The following is a 21545-nucleotide window of genomic DNA, read 5'->3' on the forward strand; positions in this document are numbered from 1 at the left end:
AGGTGAACGGGCCACTTGGCAGGTCAATGGGAGTAAGAAGTGTCGATGGCTCTCTCCCGCCAGGTGCCGATCACCCCCAGCCTCCCCGGGCGCTGGCTCCACCCCCCTGCTGGGTGTCTGGACTCCCTCATCCCGGACCTCCCGACCTCCAAGAGCGAGGGTCCGGACATCAAAGAGCGCCAGACCTATAACTGAGGCAGCCCCAGAACAGGAAGGCAGTTGTATCCTGGAGTCGAGAGACACCGCGACGAACTCATCCTTGACGGACTGCTGGCGCTGCCGCAGCCCTGCCTTGTGAACTATTGTCCTGCCTGCTGGCGCTGCCGCGGCCCGTTGTAACCTTCATCCTCGTGGGACCTGCGGGCGCTGCCGCGGCCCGTTGTAACCTTCATCCTCGTGGGACCTGCTGGCGCTGCCGCGGCCCGTTGTAACCGTCATCCTCGTTGGGACCTGCTGGCGCTGCCACGGCCCGTTGCCACCTACGACCTCTTCGGGACCTGCTGGCGCTGCCGCGGTCTGACCCGTCCGAACACCGAGCTCGAGGATTGTGAGCTACCACCGTTTCACCTCAGTACCTGCGGGTACCAAGACTGTCCCGCTACCCCCTTTCCCTAATAAAGACTAGAATTGAGAGGATCATCGTGTCCTGATCTCATTGTATCGTACTACCTTACTTCAAGAACTGCCTATAAAAGGTGTTAATCTGATCTTCGTGTGGTGTCCATCTGTGGGGGGGAAGTTACTTGTCTGTACGATCGCTGGAGACGGCCCTCACCGGAGGCCTCTCCCCTTGTGCTCGGCCGACCCTCCAGGTCCCCGTCTAACACAGACCGTCAATGTTCTGCCAGCCGTGCCGCCGCTGGCTGTGCCAGTGAAAATCTTACACCAACGTCCTGAAGGATTTGGGGCCATTGGTGTAAGTACATCAGACTGTCCACCCTATTTAGAGCGGGCAGTCAGAAGGATTGTTTTCCTGGTAGAGTCTACCAGTGTCCTGAACAAAAATATTAAAGAGAATGACCCCCACACCCTGGATGAAAACTCCCAGAGTGTAAGGGCCATATGGTTTTTTTATTATACAAAAAAGAAACTCCTGCGGTTTAGAACAAGGATGGTCCCACAGGAAAGTGCTACAACACCCTCTATTTTTTTCCTAGATGGTTCCAGCAAAGAAGGTGCAGATGAGGGCAGAAATCAACGTGGGGGAGATGAGAGAAAAAAAGAGTTTATTTTTAAACAAAAAATTGAAACTGTGAAAACAGCGACGGGAGAGGTTGGGTCAACCAGTGAATGAGTGGGCGGGGTATGGTTGGCTCCTCCATTAGGGCGGAGGAGCGTCGCCCCACTGCTTTCTCGCAAAACCAACCCCAGTGTTTGGTTGGGGGCAGGTGGGTGGGCGGGTCGGGAAGGAAGGACTTGCCCAATGTTCAGCCCTCTGGGGACGACCAAATCAGTCATGCGCACTCTCCCTTTTCTCAATGTAGGCTGCATGCAGCCTACATGGAGAAATTGGCCTACCCATAGGCATCCGGCTGGGCACCATCCCCACCAATCACAACGCTGCCATTGCAGAATTGTGAATGGCTTAAAGGAGGGGAGGAAGGCTGCCTGCTTCCTGTTCAGCAGGAGAGCAGATAAAACGGCACCTGGCCAGAAGATGCGACGGCGCAGGACCTGGGAAGGTCAGTTTATTTTTTTTTATTTAACCCCCCACCACCACGAACCCCGGCATGAGCCCCTCACCCGGGAGCCATGACGGCCGCAACTGGGGTGGGGGAATAATGGAGAAGCTAGGGGCAGTGTTGGAAAGATAAAAACATATAAAAACCAAAAGCCAGGCAGGGAATGGTAGGGAAAGCAATGGAAGAGCTGGGGAGGCAAGAGCACCATGGAGTACATGTGGGGATGAGTATTTGAAGTGGGAAGCAGCACATGAGGGACAGAACATGAAAACACATGCATTTCCATGTGTGCTGAAATAAAAAGAAAGAAAGTGGTTCCCTGAATTTGAGAAGTTAAAGGATACAAGGCATCCAATCAAAAGGGTGATAAAGAAGGTAGGCTCCAGAATAGAGCACACACATAAAGAGGAAGGGGTGGCATCGAATAGGAAGCAAGCAATATTGACAATGGCAAGTAATTGCTGGCCCAAAGCCCTCTGTAATAATTAGCAGTGTCCATAATCTGCCATCAACAACAGACAGTTACATCTGTCTGTAGGAGAGACCAAAGCCTCATCAGTTCTGTCCATTTCAAGCCCTTGCAGCCTTCGGAACATCTGCCCTTGGGGAACACTATCCCCACATCCCTTAGTATTACTCTCCAAGTTCAAAATCTCTGCACTGTGTCCCAGAAACCTTCACTATTTCCTTTTGAAAAAAGTGGTGACAGCTTACAAAAACAATGTTTTAGAGCAAGAAAACATGAACAGTACAGCTGTGGACAATTGAGTGGACGTGACACTCACCCTGACTCTGCCACGAATGGGAGGATGTATCACACTAATGAGGAGCTATTAGGAGGAGGCATGTGGTCCTCTCATTTTACCAGCTAAACCCATTCCTATCTCTGATAACATGCCTTAAATATGCGATGATCATTAGGCAATGCAAATAATTGGTTTGTGCTCTGGTGGAAAGCACAGTTTAGAGAATTAGGATAAATCACAATTGAAGAGTTCCATACACAGGAGGAGTCACAGTCTGCTGTAAATGTGATAGGAGACAGAGGCTTCTAAGTGTGGGTCTGTGCTCTGTGTTTAGGAGAGAAGAGAAGCAGAATGGAAGACGTGCCCTGCCTTTATTGACACAAGGGGGGGTAGAACTGCCTTGCTCCTCTGCCATGGTAACTTAAGAGAAATACATAAAGGTCCTGTACACAGTGGCGGCCTTCCAAAAACCTCAAGTGGGGTGGGATGGGGGGAATTAGGGAAATAATTATATATTTTTTTCAACTTACCTGTTCCGATGCTGCCGGCTACTTCGTTGCTCAGGGCAGGACTAGCCGTAGCAGGAATCAGGCGTTTTTCTGGGAGGCTGGAAGGATGAGGGCCAGTTTTTGAAACTGGGGGCTGGTTTTTCAGCGTTCATGCAATATCGGCCCCCAGTAACAAAAGCAGCAGTGCTTCACACTTGCTCCCCCACCTGCCCCTCCTCCCCCAGTGGTGGACGTGGGTGGGTCCTACAAAATTGCCAGGGCCCCTTTGGGTTACCAGTCCTGCCCTGTCAGTACTCCTCTTCTCTCTGGACGGTGTCCCGGCAGTCCCTGGGATACCAGCACAGGTTATGTGGGGAGCCTGTGCTGGTATCCCAGGGACTGCTGGGATAGTATTGGAGCAGCACCAGGATTGGTCTGAGCGGCTTATTTTGTCGCTCAGACAGTGCCTGGGAGTCTGCGTTGTTTCTCCAACCTAGCGTGCAACACAGCTGGGTTAGAGAAACCTAAGTGTGCACAACGGTTTGGCTGGCCTAAGACGGCCTGCCAAAGCATCATGCGCCCTTACAGTGTGCACTACTCCTCCCCTGCTGGCTGTGAAGACAGCCAAGCCCCACCCCGCCCAGACTTGGCGGACTCTAAACCAATTTTATAATTTTCCCTTTTCCCTCACCTGATTCTCAGCAGGGGGGCAACACTCATTCGCCATATCGGACGAGACACCGCTGCCTGTACAACTACAAATATAACCGCGAGAGAGAACCTCCTCAGGCAGAGTACATTTATAAAAGACAAGGTACACACAAAGAGAGAACACAGCAAGAGTGGAGCAGCCACTCCATCAATTTCCCTGTTGATTAGTTCTTGCTGTCAGGTCAGCCAGCAAAGCCACCTTTCAAATGTCCTGAGGGGGGGACACAACCTGCGAATTATGTAACGTCACAAAAAATTGAAGGAACGTAGGACAATGAGTGCACCAACTCAGAGGAGGGGTGGTGGAATTTTAAGAGAGTAGTGTTAGGGCAGGGTCTGCCAGGGATGGCATGGCTGGAACAGTGCACAGCAAGAGAGGACTGAAGGGGACACATCCAATGATTTTAAAGTTAGAATTTATTTACATATTGATTAGTTAATGCATTTCTATAAAGGCCATGCATTGCTCCCAATCTCACTGCAAAGGTGCACAACCTCTGAATGTGCACAGAGGGGATTGGTTGTCAAGTGGGTTGAAAAAGGGAAAGGCTGCATCAGGGCCATCCGCTACTGAGTTTTCCTCAATTCCTTCAAGCCAAACTCCTCCAAAATGCAATTAATCTATTTTCCTGCCTCTTGAACACCTAACTTTCTTTGTAAGTCTAGCCTTTTCTCTCTGATTACATCTTGCATCAACAGTGAGAAACCATGGTCACGCGCCAACCCCACCATTTCCTGGAGTCCTCCATGACTGCCATACACACTAGGTATAAAGAACTAAATATTTGTAAAATCTGTCCAAATATTCTATTCCACATGGCTACTTTACTCAGCACTAATGCTCATCAGACTGGACTACTGCAACAACATACTACTGGGTTTTCCCTCCTTCCTATTAGATAGGGTGACACAATGTCTCACAAAGGTCTAATTATATACCCTCGACAGGTAGAAGCCTTCTTCAGGCTATGGACACCAGGTTGATTGAATGTACCTTCGAAACAGAGCCCAGGACTATTGACTCTAGTCTTTGAAGTAATTTGTTTCATAGATCTGTGACATGTGAGTTAATGCCTTAGAATTAGGGTCGGTCTATAATGTTTAGAGTCTCTATTTGACATCATGGCTCCTGAGACACGAAATTAACTTCAGTTTGTTGAGCTACAAATGTTTACATTGTTGTAACTATCTTTTTTTTTTTTTAGGTTTTTATACATTTTTGCAGCAAGGTACAGTAGTGCATTCACAATTTGCCGGCTGTTACATTTGTCTGTACGTACAATGATTAATTAGTTACCGCAGTATTCATGGGTCAAAAATAACATCTTTTAGGTGTTTGCATAGAAAATTAGTACAGTTTCTACTGGGTCTCAACCTGTGACTGTTGGATTGTGTCTGACGCCTCTAACGTGTGTCACCTCGCAATGTGGTAATATGCAGTATGGCATCAGGCAGTTAAGTGGATGCGTCTCCATATGCCACGTATGCGTGGTTTGTCTTAGCCGCCCTCACTTTAGCTGTTCAATGTGGGTATAGGTGGTAGGAGCCTCCTGACCCTCTATGTGGAACGTCAGTCTGGGCATTCTTGCAGATAAGTCAGCAGGGGATCCCAAATGTCCCTTGGGTGGGAAGTCAACGGCAAGAGTTCTGCGTATGTTGTGAATCGATCCTTACAATATATGAGATCAGTCAGCCACTCCTTAAATTTGGGAACCCGCCCTCGGCTCCATCTGCATGCTATCCTTTGCTTTGCTAGGAGCAGCCCCAGTCAGATGAATTTCCTGAGCGTGACCTGCAGTTCCTCAGTCTAGCCCAAAAGTGCTATGACCGGGGAGAGGTGAATGGGTGCGCCTACCATTTTGGACAGAGCTCCCATTACCTCTACCCAGTACCTGTATATTGTCTCACATTGCCACTCTAGGTGCAGGATCCCCATCTCTTACTGTCTGCATCTTTCGCATCAGTGGTCAGGTCATAATTTATATCAGTGTAGTCTCGCTGGTGTAAAGTAAACTCAATGTATGCCGTTATCATGCCTGTTTGTTTGCAGGAATAAAGCCACTGCTTATCGGTGAGTGCAAATGTCTAACTCCTGCTCCCATCCCATCCTTGAGACATTACGCATGTCAAGGCATTCTATTACGGTGGCACAGCAAAGTCTGGGCACTGCATGCACCGGTCCAGTCGCCTGTAGTAGGGTATGTTGTACGTTGAGTGTTGGGGGTTCCTGGGCAAAGTTGAGGTTACCTGCTCTGACATCATGCCTGATCCTGATGTATACAAAAATTTCCAATGGCATGATGGCCCTCCCCACTTAGCAGTGTTTCCCGATCTTTAAACAGTTCCTCGTGATAGAGATCCCCCAGGTACCTAATCCTCTCCTACGAAGCATGCTGCGATACGAGGCTTTGTGAGTAACAGGAGTGATATGGTGATAAGTAAGGGCACCAGTGATGAGTACAGTAGAGGTTTGTTCAGTGTTCTGGGTAGACGTTGCCACGCAAGGTTGGTGCATGCCGCCGTGAAGTGAGTGGTGCCCTCTCCAAGGACTCATACCCTTAGAAAGGAGGTCGCAGGGAGGGGGCCATATAGCCTTCTTAAATGGCCAGGTGGGGCATGAATGGCAGTGGTTTGAACCACTAAATCACGTAGTGGGCTTGTGCACATAGAAATATAGCTCCATATCCGGGGCATCGAAGCCTCCTTGCGAAAAGGACTGAGTGAGTGTGGTCCAGCTCACACTGGGTTGACTGCCTCCTCAGGTCAGTCTAACTAGCTGGGTTTGGAGTGTGTGGAAAAAAGGGCTTCCAGTATGATATGGTATGTTGAGGAAGAAAATATAGTAATTTAGGTAATATTACCATTTTTGCTAAGAAGATCTGTCCCACCAGCTACAAGGGCATGGAGATCCAGCGAGAATACATTGTTGTATCTATCTGAAGGGTGGCTTCTTACTTTATCATGGTCTCAGACTTAGACACTTGGGTTCCTCATTTGTTTTACCAACGCATGTGATGTTCATGGAATGTCTGTGAGTAGAATATGTGGAAGAGGTGTGGCGCATGGAAGAGGTGTGGCGCAGCGGCCAGGGCGACTGACGCTGGAATCTGGGACTCAAGGTTCGATCACCGGCGGCAGGTCAGCCCAGCACCATGTGACTCTGGGCAATAGCTTGCTTAATCTTCCCGAGGGCCCCCAGCGCCGGGACACCACTTCAGAGGTAGCTGTGCGCTTTACAAATACTGGTATATATATATATATATATATATGATCCAATAAAGTTTTCTGGACGACCCACTGGCTGGCAGATTCTTACACATTGTAACTTACACTGTGCTAGTCACAAACTTCTAGTAACACTCAAATTGCTCTTTGTGGCTTTGAGGGGCTAGTATTGTACTATACTGGGACTATTCACAAGACGTTGCCCGTGGACATGCCATCATGTATTCTATCTCTTCACTCCACCGTTCATGATTGGTTTAACAGTGCACTCCCCCTGTAAGTCGGAAATGATGGTTAAGCTTACCCAGACCCTAATATACTACATTGCTCCCTCTCTCCAACATTTGCTACTTAGACATCAATGTATGTGCTGTTTTGTATCATTACCCACCACCCATCATACTTACCATTACCCCTATGTCTCCCACAAGGAAATATTGACCTATGTGGTGTTATCTATTCCTATGTACAATACTTCATTGAAATGCTCCTGTTGCTCAATAAATACCAATACTGCCTGAGAGTTAAGTTATTTCATATATTACCTTTCCCATACCAGTCTGGAACCCTATTGTGTGGCTCACTTTTTGCCCCATCTCTTTTGATAACCTCCACCTCTTCACTCTACCCAAAGCTCTCTTAAATCCTTTTTTTGCTCATTCCAACTTCCTGCGCCACTCTATTGGATGGTCCACTCTTGTGACCTCTGAATAATCCCCTCCCTCTCTAGTCTTCAAAACATTTCTTAAAACTTACCTCCTCCACTCCTTCACTCACTCACAGCTGCCCTCACCCGAACACTCCTCCTCTATTCTCTACCCTACTGCTGTCCTCAACCCCAAATTCATCATGTAGTATAGATAAAACCATGTATCATATTAATGTACATAGTACCTTGCCATTGTCCTCACTAATGCACAGAATCTTATGGCTAAACGTTGTCACCCAGGTGATTCTCTTCTAATGTATCCAAGATCACCGTTTATGGTATTTCTATCACAAATACATTACCGCCACAGAAATACAAACACTACATGTGTTTATTTTACAAGAACATTAGCCATTTAAGGAAGGGAGTAGCCAAAAAAATTAATTACGCCCACTTTGAACCATAAGATGAATGGCAATAAGTGAGACAAGTGAGTAGATCTCACCCTCTGTAGGAGGGGTCTGGGATCTCCCCACAATTTTGAAAAATGCTGGAATGTGATGCATTTTATAGCATCTTACATGCCATTCATCCTTTCTGACATTTCTTCCACCTTTCCTTTCATTTCTCCAGTATTCCAATTTTCCTTCCATCTGTTTATATTTTTTCCCTTTCATCAATCATTGAATACATCCTTCCAAAGTCAAAAAGTACTTTATTTCGTCCAAAGGCCATAAAAGTCACAGACAAATACAACATACATAAAAAGTGCAATTTATTCGAAAAAAATGTATGTACATACAAACATCATAGTTTGAATAAAACAAACCAACTGTGGATCATACAGCTATGAAAAAACCGCAGACAAAAACCTCTTCTGGTCCGCCATGTCAATCAGATACATACAAGCCTAATACAGGGAGTGGACCCGACCATTTCCTTAGTGGCCACCAGCATGATAATCCCAGACTCCCCAGAGGGGGTGTTCCAGACTTTGGGCGACCTATTATTTGTATTCCCCTCAAATGTTTCATGGCACAGTATAATCAAAGCATATTGGAAAATTGGAATGTTGGGAGCTCCATTGAAGACAATGGAGTGCTCTGGGCTTCTAACGGTTGGTAGAAGCCAGGAGCTACAACATTCCAATGTTGTCTTACACAGCCGTTGCTGTGAACAAAGGCCTCTCGAAGCCAGAGGGGATTTCAATTCACTTGGGCTCCAGGAGGCCTTTGTTTACTTTGTTACAATATTCTGCCCTCTACAGGCTGAATGTTCTGATAGCCTTATAGCCCTTCACAGCTATGCTATACCGGCATTAAAGTCCTGCTCCCTTGTTAAAAAACACTGGAGCAGGCCTTAAAGGGCTGGTATAGGCTATATTAAAAATAATAATTAAGAAATGCTAGCCATTGTGCAAAAAACTATTATGTAAAAAACGATGTACCACAAATAATTACAAAAAACACATATTTCAATTTTCTTCCACATTTCTTTCAATCCTTCTCCCTATTGTCACCCTCCTTTTCATACTTTATTTCCTCCATCCTTCTTTCATCTTTTCTTCCATGCCTTCATTTATACTAATATCATTTCAGCTTTCCTTCTTTTGTTTTATATTTAATTTCTCTCCTTTCGTTATATTTATTTTGACTCCTTCTCACTCCACTTTCATCTAATTTCTTCTTTGCTTTCATCTTTAGGGTTTTCCTTTTTTTATTTTCCCTTCAATCTGTAGGTCTCTCTTGGCATCTGCCTGCAACCCTTCCTGCCTTCAAACCTAATTTCTTTCCATCTTACATTCATGTGCTCATTCCATATCCTCTCACTTTTTACTTAGCTAGATTTATAATTTATCTTCTCGCTTCACTGTACTTAATGTCTCTGCCCTCCCTCAGACCCAACTCACTGTATTATCTTCGGACCAGAGACCCTTGAGTAGTGCCCAAGGTTTTGCTCAGACGTCCGTGGCCGCATCTATCAGATTTTGGGCGTTCACGGCGGCTCGGTCTTGATTCCACCTCATGCCTCTTTAATTCATCATCACATACTCCCACCCCCTTTATCTTTTGCAGGTTCCTGCTTTCTCCCTTTGTTGATTTATTCCATCTTTCTCTACCTCTTTGTTTCCCCTTTATGTGTTTTTTTCTTTCTCGCTCTGAGTTAAAGCCTGATGAGTAAAAATAAGTGTGAGGCCCCGAAAATTAGTGACTGTGAGCCCCACCTGCAACCACCAAATTAAACTGCCTGTGAGTCAAGCATCAAAGCGAAGATGGGTCATGAGTACTATTTCAGTGAACCCAGTGTAGACTTCTGCTGCAGCTGGGAAAGCTGGATTCACAACACCTTTGCAGTTTACTTTCTTATGCACATAGCTTTGATAACACATACCATTAGTGGTTAGCAATATTATGCATCCTTTCTTGTTCCAGATAACCTGTAAACAATGAAGTTTATAGCAAGGATAAGGAACTGAGGCTTCATGTAAAATGTAAAGTTCTGCATAGACGTTAAGGGAGGCCTTCGTAACTTACTTGTGAAATGTGCATAAGTTGGCTGGTAGACAAATTACCACACAATCCTACCTTAAAATGTCTTGGTTCAATTATTTGCACAGATTGCTATTTAAATATATTTTCTGTGAGAAGGTGTCATTTTAGCTTTTTAAAGAAAACATACACTTTTTTTTAGTAGTGACACCAGGAGAATATTGGCCATGAAGGGTGGGCCAGCTCCTGCCTCCTTTTCACTGATTGAACTGTCCTCTCACCAATCATTGTTAAACAGGACAGCTAATTAGACATTCACTTACACCAACTTCTTAAGTCATGGACCGTCAATTAATAGCAGTAGTTTGTGGAAGTACTGGTGGGGATCACCATGCCTCCTTGCCTTGGGATCCCTCAGATCCAAACTGATTGATCATAACTTCAAGGTTGGTTAATATGCAGCTAATTCTGAAATATTTCTCTGCATCACCTCAACCAGTGACACTCATCAACTGAAACTATCCTCAAGATAATACACAGTTGGATGTCCGGTACCTTCCTGAAACTCAACCTGAGGTGAACCTAAAAGGCTTCAACCTCAAGGCGACAAGTTATGCAAAATCACTTAGATTCATTATCGACTCAAAGAATGAATGCTTCCATTTATAAGGCACCCACCAATTTTGGCAGGGTCTCTAGGCGCTAGTTTGCCAGAGAGGGCCACAACTGATAATTACTCAAGATGGCTTTACAGCCCCAGAAAGTGGATAATTCTATAAGCTGGTGTGTAAGGAAATCCCCAGATTGTTTCCTTCTTTTGCTAAGGTTCTGTCTATCTTATTTTTATTTTGGCTGTTTTGTATAGCGCGAACAAGACCCTTGCGGGTATCAGAGCGCTTTACAGATCAAATATAGGTAATGGCATATAAACACATATAAATATAAATACAGTGGCATATATGAATACAGTAAGTACTGGGAACAATTAAAGATTAGCACATAGCTGCAGTAGTGTATAGGACAAGTTCAAGTGAATTTGGCCATGAGAATTGATTTCCCTTCTTTTTTTAAATAGGCCGTAGATGGGTCTTGATTTAAACTTAAATTTGAAGAGGCACAGCACACAGGGAGATAACCAGTGACGCAGTCCCCAAATGATGGTAACATCTGGACTTGCACCAGGCCAGTTTGAATTATATTCTGGTCCGGGAACTGGGGAAGTATTCTACTCAAAAGGGAGACATGATCTTTCTATCTCATTCAAGGAACACATCTCCAGGAAAACCAAGACAGCATAGTAACAACTCTCTGCCCTCTCTTAAATAAAGCAATACTGTTTGATCTTGACTAACTTCAGACCAACAGGGCAAGTCTTGGTCCTTTCCTTCCTGTATGGATGCAATGCCATGCTCAAAGGACCCCAAGATACCTCTCTGGTACCCCCGAACACATCCTACACAGTGCAGCATGCCTCATCAATAGCATGAAGAAATTAGACTACATCACCTCAACGCTCAAGGAATTACCCTGGTTTCCCTTACAGGGCCATTATCACTTTCAATACCAGCTATATCACCTATAAAGACCATCAGGAACAACACCCCAATGTATTCGTCAAAGAATCTACCTACATTGAGTGGACAACCCAGCTTCAGGACATCACAAGGTAAGAGATAAAGAAGTGAAAATCAAGAAGTGAAAAACAAGAAATCAGCACCTACGCACCCAAGATCGAAATGTCACTTGCCATTGATACTAGAAATGCTCCAACATACATCGGTTATACAGCATAAAGCAAATGACACACATCTTTAATGAGCACTACCCCCTCCCTACACAGTAGTGCTTATCCGTAAATTGCCTCACTGAGTATGTTGTAATTGAATTCTTGACTTCTCGCCATTTGATCTACAATCTATCGCTCTCCAACTAATTCTGTGCTAGAGAATAGACTATACATTGAACTGGTAACAGTGCATTGATGCAGATTCTCAGATGTTTTTGTTATAAAGCCTGACTCCTGCACGGCAGCAGTTTCAAACTCTGCATGCAAACTTGCAGATAATTCACAAGGGGGCATCTGTATCAAGCTATTTTTTAGTCGAAAACGCTGTGAATCGCTAAAAAACAGAGTTTGCGACAAAAAAATAGTAAAATGGTATGTATGAAGAAAAATGCCTCGCAATATTAAGGAATCGCAAATTTTGCGATTCCTTAATATTGCGTAAGCATTGAGGAAATCGCAAATTGCGATTTCTTAAATGCAATGTATCAACCATTTCAGAATTGCGAATTTAGGCTAAGAAATCGCAAATTACCACCAACTTGTAGTTGGTGGTAATTTGCGATTTCTGTTACAAATGCATTTTTTGCAATTTGTAAAGGTGCCATGTGATGCTCATACATGCCCTTAGGGCATGTATGTGCGCCATATGCGCACACATGTCATTTTCAGGGGTGCAGCAGGGTGTTCTTGAGACACCCCTGCACCCTTGGAATTATTCTCAATTTGCGATAAGCAAATTGCGATTCGCAAATTGAGATTAATTTCACATTCATTCCTATGGGCCTCCAGGCCCATAGAAATGAATGGGAAATTATGCCTTAATTGCTATTAGCAATTTGCTAATCGCAATTAATGAATTTTAAGAAATCGCTAAAAAAATAGCGAATTTCTACATACATACCATTTTGCGATTTCTAAATAGCGATTCCTTAAAAATCGCTATTTAGAAATCGCAAAAGGGTATGTTGATACATCTGGCCCCAAGTTACGTCTGCATGCAAAGGTGTCACTGCTAGTGAAGGGAATGTTTCTGCTCTCGTGAATGGCACCTGCAATTGTACATATTATAGGCAGTCCCAGAGGACAGGGGCGTAGCTTGGTCAATCAGACTGGGAGGGGGGGTTGGTGGGGTTGAACTTCAAATTTCCCAACAATAAATGTAAATGCCAGCATTTGTAAACAGACGGAGGTGTCCGGGCGCTGGGGGCCGTCGGGAAGATTAAGCAAGCTATTGCCCAGAGTCACATGGTGCTGGGCTAACCTGCCGCCAGAGCTGGGGATCGAACCCTGACCATGAACCCTGTGGTTCAGAGTCAGGCACCCTGGCCGCTGCACCACACCTCTTCCACTCACAATCATGCTTGGGTATCTTTTTAAAACACATTATACGAGAAGCAGGACATGAGGGGGCTTAGGGGCAGGTGGAGGGGGGGGTGGGGGGGGGGGGAGAGAGAGAACATCCCAGGTGAAAGCAGACAGAGCATCACCATACCCAACTGAAAGCACCTGTACTCAACTATTTTCTAGAAAGTAACATTTTTAAGGGGGAGGATCCCCCCCAAACGTGCAATATTACGCTTGGCTATCATAATACCTAATGTTGCCCAGTCCTGTGCCCGGTGAATGAGGTCGTTGGGCTCCCAAACATTTAACCAACATCGTCTGGGCTCCGGTACAAGTGAGACGTCCTCCGTTTGGGAAATCGTTCTCATCACTTTTACCCAGAAGTCCATAATTTTGGGGCATTGCCATATGGTATGGAAAAAGATACCTTTGTCCCCACAATGACGTAGACAATACGGGTGTGGTGTTTTACCTATCTTGTGTAAGGTGTGTCTAGTATAGTAAGATCGGTGTAAGATTTGTAGTTGCCCCAGTCTGAGTCGCAATGGTATACCCACCATCCGTGGGGAAGCCAGTGCCTCCTGCCATTCAGTCTTGTCAAGATCGCCCACGTCTTGGGCCCATTTTTCCCTGAGGGGTCCAGTGGGATCCGGCAGGTTGTTGACCAATTTACAGTAAGTAAATGATGTTGCTTTCTTAAACGCCCCATGAGATTCTTGAGGGACATTAACATGCACAAGAGAAGTGGACACAATGATTTTGAAAACTAAGAAAACTAGGTTGCAAATGAGACCTTTTGCAAGGATACATTACACACTTGCATCTAAAGAATCAGCATTGGCCGAATGTTACCTCTGTAGATTGACAAAGGTGGAAATACTTTTAAGTGGTTATATGAAAGAGGCACGCGTGCCTCTACCACGCAGCCCAAACCACGAATGCGCATTTCTTTACCACGCAATTTTGCTGTAATTGCATGAGTGGTAAGGGTGTATGCGTGGTTAAGATCATCACTACCTCGACCCCCGTCACCACCCTAAAATTCTATTCCACTACCTTGCCCCCTGCCCTGAGGCCTAAAACCTGCCCTGCCCTTAAAACTACCCCTTCCCCTGCCCTAAGGCCTAAAACCCTGTCCCCTACCATAAACTACCCCAAATCCAACTCCACCGCACTGAGCCCTAAAACGTACCCCCACACAGTCCATAAAACTACCCCAACCCCTTCCACTGTAAAACCCTGCCCCAATTAAAACAAATGCAAAAACAGCAATTGATGGACGGAATGTGGCACAATGGCAAAACATTCACCCCCAGTCACAGATCTGGGTTTAATCCATCGTTATTTTGCTCACCAGATCACCCCAGTTCAGACATGGATATATGCAAATCAGTCTTGACCCTGTGCCTCATGGCAACAGTCCAGCCCGAACTACCAAGCCTTATCTGCCCTGGACCGGAATCAAACATCCTAGGACAAGTTTCTGGCTATCCAATTAAAACAAGCGTTGGCATAGCCAATAGGTCTCGCATTTGGGACCCTATAAGTATTTAGTTATGCAGCACAATATCCTTGGTGCAACACCATCAACTGTTGCATGGCTAAATACTTATAAGGTCCCAAAGGCGAGACCTATTGGCTATGCCAATGCTTGTTGCTATGGTGACTGAAAATATTCTTGAGCCTTGATGATGATATATTGTTTCTGGGAGGGAAACAATTAATCTCTTCTTTGGCAGCCTCTCATTGTAGGAGACAGGTGTAGCTCTGGCAGCATTCAATGACAGTGAGTGTGGGATTAACATAAACAACACCAAGTAACGTGCCCCAGCTCGCGAGGATCTGGCGCTGTTGGTTGTTTTTCGGGCACTCTGTTGCAAGTCACTGGTCAAGTCTGCCACTGAGTGTGTCAACTGTCGGCGCACCCGCTGTGGTAAGATCATTGGCAAGATACCTTACTCATGTACATTACTCTATGGTCAGAGCGGGCAGCATGCGCTGGTGGGCACAGTGCAGGATGTCTATAGACACCAGGGAGAGCAGTCATTGGCTTTCCCTGCTCTTTGCTCTTCTGGCCCCCCAGAATTCCCCAGCCTGATGTAAATTGTTGACGCTCAAATCAACAACATTTACCAGTAACAGCATATATTCGGCCTGGTTGCAGGAGGAAAGAGGTGTTTCACTTTCTTCACTGGTCTTGCTGGTGCAAGCGTCTGGGTGAGCCAAGCACACATAATTTACCCAAAAAATTGGAAGATACATTCTGAAGGCCAGTGTGCAGCCTGGAAGACGCACTCCTTAGGCACTTCTGAACTGCAAGTCTAGTTGGGTGAATCATACACCACACACACTCCCCCCCCCCTTGCTGGAAGTTCTCTTATCTGATCTCTGCAGAAAGAGAATTAACTTACTAGTTCACCCTTCAAATAAGTTACACTGGCAACCAGAGGCATGTTTTTCCTTAAATTTATATTTCAGATGCACAAAAAGGTTTTTTAACACAGAGAATGAATGTGTGGTACACGCAGCCAGATTGCCAGGAGCGACTAGAAAGCTCCTGTTTTAATAAATGTAAAACAAAAACGTTTTCAGAAATGCCTTATGAAAACAGAAACACGATTAAGGGACCAGTTATTGTTTCAGAATGTTGGCATGTATGTTCACTGTTATAGCTATACTATTGAACTGTAGATGCAGTTAAGCCTAAATCTGAGTAAAAGCTCCATCCACTTACAGATGAAATTTGCACCAAGTCTTTGTACTGTGCAAACCCCGTTCTTTCCTTCTCTACATATTCATTTTTCAAGCAAGTGATTGCCACCTCAAGCCACATAGCAGAGACGTGTTAAAGCCATCCATAGCTAGTGAACCCTTTTATATATTAGGTTTCATCTAATTTGCATAAAATGTTGACATAAACTGGCGATCGTTACATATGCGCATGCGCATAAAATGGCTTATGCATACGTAATGGAGGCAGAAGCATCATCTGATTGAAAGGTTATGTATCGGAACAGCGACTCGGAGATCACGCTCAGCCTGTGACCCGACGTGCGTGTCACGTGATGGTGCGTGGTTGCTAGGGATGCCAAAGAGATACTTTTCTCTAATGGGAATCGAGCGCTATCCTTTCCGGTTTACCTCCCCTAGCCCATGTATTTTCAAGGGTTCTGACGGGAGACGTGCGGTAAAGTCAAAATTCTGTATATTTCCTTCTGATTCGGGAGTTGGCGGGGGCGATTTGTCATGTAAGGAATAGAGCGCATAAAATGGCTTACTCAGGCGTAATGGAGGCAGAAGCACCATCTGACTGAAAGGCTATGTATCGGAACAGCGACTCGGAGGTCACGCTCAGCCTGTGACCTGACGTGTGTGTCACATGATGGTGCGTGGTTGCTAGGGACGCCTAAGAGATATGTTCCTCTAATGAGAATCGAGCGCTATCCTTTCCGGTTTACCTCCCCTCGCCTATGTATTTTCAAGAGTTCTGACGGGAGACGTGCAAGGTAAAGTAAAAATTCAGAATATTTCCTTCTGATTCGGGAGTTGTCGGGGGCTATTTGGCATGTAAGGAATAGAGAGAAGAGATTTTCGAGACACAGTTAATAGAGAGAGCCAAGTCGCAAAAATGAAAAAAAAAACACGAGTGGTGACGCAAGTAGTGCGCACGCGCGCGTGACAGGAAAAAGTGCTGTGCACGTCACGCGCGCTTGTGCACGTAAGAGCAAGCTGGTGGCTGCCTTTGGCAGCACTTTAACGCCTTATCCTGTTGGCCGACGGCAGCACTAGCGAGGTAGTGCTCCCGTCAGCCAACGGCCGGCGGCAGCACGCAAGGGTTTAAAACACCGCTTACTAAATGTCTTGCCAGACCAGCGCATGGGCTGGCTCTAGCGAGACCTAAAAATGACCCTACCCCCCGCCCTGAGCCCTAAAACCACCCCACTCCTAAAAACTATCCCCAAAATCCAGCCCCAGACCTTAAAAGTACTCCTCCACCAAACACCTACCCTGAGTCCTAAAAACTGCCCCTTCCCAAAAGTACACAATCACCCCCATCCTGAGCCCTAAAAGCGCCCTCCACCCCTAAAAACGACCCCTTCCAAACCACAACCCAGCCCAAGGCCGGACTGGCCATAGCGGGAACCGGGCATTTCCCCGGTAGGACGCTAGGGTGGGGGCCTGTTTTGGGCACCTAGGGGCCGTTTTTGTTACCGGGGTCGGCAATATCGACCCCCCGTAACAAAATCGGACAAAACCGGCCCTCGCAAACTGCTCAGCTGGAATCCCGCTCACCCCAGGGGGGCCCAGCTGGGCAGTTTGCCAGAGCTGGTTTCTATTCTCAGTCCGGCCCTGCCCCAGCCCCACTTCCCTGTCCGTGTCCAGAGCTTCCTGTTCTGACGTTTCCTCTTCTCCCTGCCCATCCTGGAAACTAGAACGCTATCTGCCATAACCATGCATATGCGTGGTTAAGGCTGATGCGTGGTTAGTCTTGAGTGAAAAGGGCACGCTTAACTCTGCCCGCTTTGTTAGGACCGTTTCCCTTTTTAAGTTCATGGAGGGAGTTTTTGTATGTGAAGAGACTCAAAATTGAAATACTGGTATACAAATACAATATGACATAGGTTTAAATTACAGTTTAATATTCAATGTGATTTAACCTACCCAAAGTAACATTATTTTAAATGTTTCATGGTAAACATACGTAATGGTGAAAATTAATGTTTTCTTAATACATAGCTTGCCCGTTGCTACAACCGCAGCCGCTTGCTTCCACACCCCACTCAGAAACCTCCGCTCGACCTCTTACTCGCTCACATCCCCGCTCTTCCAAAGAGCCAGAGCTGCGGGGTGTGTTGTCTCGTACCTGGGTTCAAATGACTAAAACAGCCTCCCCTGCACATCAGGGCCACCAACTCAGTCCTTGAATTTGTCAAGAAACTGGAAACCTGGCTTTTCCAATAGACCCCAGCCAGAGCTGACCCTCCTTCTTGAGGCACCAGGCTACCCTCCTGGGTGATATGCACCCCATACAAATACACATATCATAACATAAGATACAGCCTTGAGAAAGATGCCGCACTGTGAAACAAGTGCCGGCTGTGCTTTTCTTTGGCATGTAGTTAGTATTGTGATGGACTATGAAAAAACATTACAATTACCTAAACAAAGATGAATTCACATGTAGATTGATTTTGGGAGAAAAAAACTTTATTGAAGATACAAGAACAATGGATTTGCTTCTTTTTGGACCTGCACGTTATTCTTTTATGAAGTTGATTGAAATAACTCCACTTGAACTATATATTGTTTTCAAACTGTAACATACACCAGCTGGGTGACTGGTGTGGCAGAGTAGCTCTGCCTTTTGATCTCCAAAACCCGCATTGTCTGCTCAAGAGAGCAAATGTGCAGTATCATCAGGCGTAGATATGCACAATTTTAAACCCTGTAATAGTTGAATTATGAATATGGATCCTCCGTATAACACTCTGAGGCATTTTTCAAATTTCGGAGTAACGTTGTGGAGCAAACTGCAACATTTTATACGTATGCTTTTTGAGAGGGAGCGTATAGGATTATATATATTTTCACTTTTTACAGAGAAACTCATGAAACTAGTTTTCAGGCGATTCAAAGCTTCAAGGATATGTTTAGAGGCACAGGTGGGTCACTGGTATAGGTAGGGCGTCTGCTGTCATATTGCGGAAACATCATACAATAACTTTAAGACATCAGAAGTTGATGCTAGTTGAACCATGCGTCATCGCAATGTTCTTCTATGTCTTATCCACTTACACACGAACAGTTGGACCCTCAAGTGGTTGTTTATGAAGTGCTCATACCAGTATGCTCTACACAATATGATCGACATTGAGGGCACGATATTACCCAGATGACTAAGCCGCCTGGTCTTCATACTCTGTCAGCACACTGACTATGTTAAGTGGCAGATGTTACACACAGTAGACCTACTGCAACATTGCAGCTCTTAAGTGTGTATTTCACCACCTTGGCAGACTCACTTAACAGCTGTAAGCAATGTATGTGTGAACAGAAAACTAAAGTAGACAAAGTGGGAACAGGAGTAGCCCCTGAAGCACTCCCTGGGGTTCGCAGTCTCTGGACTACTTAGAAAGAATGAGACTCCTGGCTGAAAGACCAAATAACTAATAAGCATCAGTGCAGTATGAGAGGCTTCAGTTCTATTTACCAGGCTACTGGCCTGATAAGTAGCTCCCTTCCTGCGATTCTTGGTTTGAAAGGTACGCCGCAGCCAAGGGACCGGTAAAGTAACCCACAAACCACTATGACGTATTCTCTTGGATAGGATACTGAGGATCATAGCGGTGCCCCGCTGCCTCACAAATATGGAGCTGCACAAATAATTACTCAAAAAAAGTACAAGCTCATGATGTAGTAAAAAAACCTAGATATTGTTACAGAAACTTTATAAAAACCTATAAGCAGTTTTCTCATATTACTGCAAATCTCAGGTCAAGACTATGTTGACAATTGCGCAAGCCATTTTTCATATTAAGCCCTATATTATTCAAAGCAGGTGCCTTTAAGTAAAACAAGAGTTGTCTAAGCCAATTGGTCTGGCTTTAATGTACTAATCCAATTTGTCATGCCTGTGTCTTCAAGTATTATAATTTTAAACCCTAATATTTTGGCTTTGCCATTGCTTGTTTTATTTTAAGAAGCTGCTGCGACTGTATATATGTGTGTGTGTAAACATATATTTGTACAAGTATGCGTGACTCTCCCATAGTGCTGACCAAACTAAGCCTAAAGCAGTCAAGCAAAACAAGCAAGCATTGACAAAGGCAGTAGGTTTCACTTGTGCATGCCTTTGAAACAATGAAGTTGTGCCTCTTTGCCGATACAGACTGCAGTTTCTTAGGTCATAAACAGAAGGTCTAGGGGGGGGGGCGTGGCTGACCACGCAATGAGAGCGGACGTCTCCGGGTAGAGCTCCGTGAGAAGCTCCCCTGCTGCTGGCCAATTATCCGAAAAACCGCACGCAAATGCTGCCAGTTTGGCAACGGAGGTACCTGTAGGGTATACCTACCCCCTGGGAAGATTTGAGGCGATTTGGCTACACGACAACACGATCCTCCGTGAGTCCCTCTGCAGCGCCCGGACTGAGTCCACTTCCGGTCGGCGGCTGTGATCAACTGAGGCCGGGGACCCGGCTCGCGAGTAGGGCCGCATCCGCCCTTGGCGCCGGTCGCGCCCAGTACTGAGTCGCCGGTTCGGGCGGGCAGGAGACAAGACGCCGTTTTCCGCCCCCGACTGCCCTGAGTGGCGAACGCTGACACGGCTGGCGGGAGGTGAGCGGAGAGAGACGGAGCCCGATCCTGGCTGCTGCGTGGCCCTGTTTGAACCTGGGAGTCTGACGCCCACACGGAGCTGGGCCGGCTGCCTGCGACGGGGTGCTCCTCACTGCTACACACGGGACCAGCCGACCGGGGGCGCGGCGTTCATCTCCACCAGCGGCTGCACCGACCTGGAAGTCTTTGTTCACACACAGCGCATGGGGAAGGGCCCAGAGACCCACAAAATGGCGGTGCCCATCGGAGGTGAAGTGCGGTGAGCGGGGACGGGACAGCCTGTTGCACCTACTAGGTCTGTGTGGGGGTCGTTGGGAGCGGCTGGGACCTGCGAGCGGGGAACGAAGGGGAGCACGTTCCTAACTTGTTGCTGGCTGCCAGGGACTCATTGCTTTTAACCCGCCTACAACGCGGCTGACCCCCTGACTCCTGAGCTGTGGACACCATACGACGAGGCCTCCCTTCACCTGGGGCCAGCCACTTCTGAGCAGGCGCCACTGGCGGTGCAGGTGCCTACCATCCGTTACTGGGGACGCCGCCCTCCACACTGCAGCAGCACCTACTGCGGGCGCGTTGCTGAGCCCCTCACATAGCTCCCGCGCCGGCCTCACTGGGGCAGGAGTGCACCTACCCCTCACGCAGGACGGCATAGCCGTAACATTGGACGCTTAAACCCCTAGACACTGGTCATTTCTGCACCGACTGGTGGTCCCGAACGTTGGGGGCCGGAATACACTGGGCGCCACATGCTTCGTCCCATGGCCTGGTGAGCCACACTGAGGGATCCTGTGAGGTGGAAGTGACCGACGGAACGCTACCCAGCAGCGGGATTGCCCTGACGACCCACCCCGGTGCCCCCCCCCACCCAACTCTTGCTGTGTCCAGATACCTGCTGCGTCTCCCATGTCAGGAGGGACCAGAACGAGAACGGGAGCCGGTGGTACACAGAATAAGGGGAAGATGGCGAAGCAGGCCGAATCAGATCAAACTGCCTCCAAACTTGATACGATGCTGGCAGCAATGGAGAGACTGGAAGAGTCTATGCAGCTAACCCGCACCTCGTTGGAGACAAAAATAGACGGCGTGGCTAT

The sequence above is a fragment of the Lissotriton helveticus genome, chromosome 9 (assembly GCF_964261635.1).
Source record: "Lissotriton helveticus chromosome 9, aLisHel1.1, whole genome shotgun sequence".
Lineage (NCBI taxonomy): Eukaryota > Metazoa > Chordata > Amphibia > Caudata > Salamandridae > Lissotriton > Lissotriton helveticus.